The 2,029-nt window shown below is 38.2% G+C and overlaps 1 pseudogene; it reads left to right on the forward strand.

The window, feature by feature from the left end:
• The first annotated feature begins 318 nt into the window (after positions 1–318).
• LOC106766080 lies at positions 319–1,549 on the forward strand (annotated as a pseudogene).
• Positions 1,550–2,029: the final 480 nt, after the last annotated feature.

Below are 2,029 nucleotides of genomic sequence, written 5' to 3' on the forward strand. Positions count from 1 at the left end.
TTTATATATATATATATATATATATATATATATATATATATATATATATATATATATATATAACATATGTTGGAAAAGAAAATTAGGAAGTCAGAAAATAGAAAATGTCTCTCCTTACAAAAATACTGCCAGCCATGTCGATCGAAAATGAGAAGGAAAATTAAAAAGAAAAAGAAAAACATGTTTTTTTTGCCTAAAACCCTAGAAAACAAAAATGATAGCAAACCTTTTGATTGTTGGCGATAGAATTACAAGACGAGAATGGTGTCTGAATCAAAGAGCGACAAGAGGATCCTAAACAAATAAATCCCCAATGTCTTGGAAATAATCGCACTCTCTTTGCCAGCTCGTAAACCCAAAACCAAAACCCAAATCTAAATTCTCTTTCTCACTAACAAGAATCCACACAAACAAATCGCCATTACTCATCTCTATCTCTCTCTATATATATGTTGCAAAGTACCAACTATTTTTGAACTTGTCATAATTACTCTTTTGTTTTTCTTTTTTTCAATTAGCCACATACTACTACTGCTGAAGTAGCAGTGTTGAATTTAAGTGGTCATTATCTACACTATGCCTTCGCTCTCAGAAATCTATTGAGCCCACCCCCTTCAGTTCAACACAAGCACCCTGACTTAAACTCTCTACAAGAACTTCCTGAATCTTACACTTGCACGAAACATGAAGATCAAACTAATAATAATTCTACCCTCAACCACATTGTTCCTGTCATTGATCTCAACGACCCAAATGCTTCAAACCTAATAAGCCATGCATGCAGAACTTGGGGAGTCTATCAAGTGCTCAACCATGGCATACCCATCACTCTTCTCCATGACATTCAACACCTTGGAGAAACCCTCTTCTTTCTTCCCTCTCACCATAAGCACAGAGCAGCTCGTTCCCCCGATGGTGTCGATGGTTATGGCCTCGCTTGCATCTCTTCCTTCTTCCTCAAACTCATTTGGTCTAAAGGCTTCACACTCTCGAGCATTTTCGCCAACTATGGCCCCAAGATTACCACTGGTTAGTATATACGTGTGTGTGTGTGTGTATACTAATGTTTCTTGATATGTTGGAAATCTCTCAGCTTATGTTTGTTCAGTGACATTGTCATGTAGTATGATGAAACGATGAAAAAGCTAGCGGAAAAACTGATGTGGCTGATGTTGGAATCTCTGGGTATCACAAAGGAAGACCTAAAATGGGGCGGTGCAAAAGGTCAATTCAAAAAGACTTGCACTGCCTTGCAACTGAATTCGTACTCAACATGTCTGGATCGGGATCGGGCAATGGGTCTGGCCGACCACACGGACTCCACCTTTTTGACAATTCTTTACCAGAACAACATAAGAGGACTGCAAGTTCATCGGAAAGGTAGCATGTGGGTGACGGTGCCGCCAATGAATGGTGGCTTATGGTGAAGCAAAGGCTTTCAGTTGCTTATTTATGTGGGCCCCCAACAAACGTGGAGATTTGTCCACACAAGAACTTTCTGTCAAATTTTAATAATAATTACTTAATTGCATTAATGGAAGAGAGATAAAAAACTGAAAATGACAGAGAAAAAAGCATAGGAGAGAAGAGAAAAAGTGTGCCAGATGAGCATAGAATTAACGTCATTGCTGTCAACTTAATGGAGAGGACCTGATTCATACAATTTTCATAACGTAGGGATCTAATATCTTCACTTTTAAAATAAAATACAAAACAGAAATTAAGTTCCCAATTTGAGACTAAAAACCTATTTAAGCCTAAAAATTTGTATATCGTTTGCTGTCTTAGCCTCTTTCTTTCTACGACCTCTTCCTCTCTTCTACAGCAAGGTGTGGCGTTGCTCATGATTTGAGATGCATCACGTGTTCGTGTTTCCTGCTCTGATGGACTGTGGTGGTTCTCGCAATGGAGATGTGATGAAGGTTGAAAAACAGTGATTTTCATATGTCAATTTGGACCAAATTACACCCTTTACTACTCGGGACGAGCTTAGAATCAAGCAAATCTCAATAAATGAGTCTGGAGAGAG

This window comes from Vigna radiata, chromosome 7 (genome assembly GCF_000741045.1).
Source record: "Vigna radiata var. radiata cultivar VC1973A chromosome 7, Vradiata_ver6, whole genome shotgun sequence".
Classification (NCBI taxonomy): Eukaryota; Viridiplantae; Streptophyta; class Magnoliopsida; order Fabales; family Fabaceae; genus Vigna; species Vigna radiata.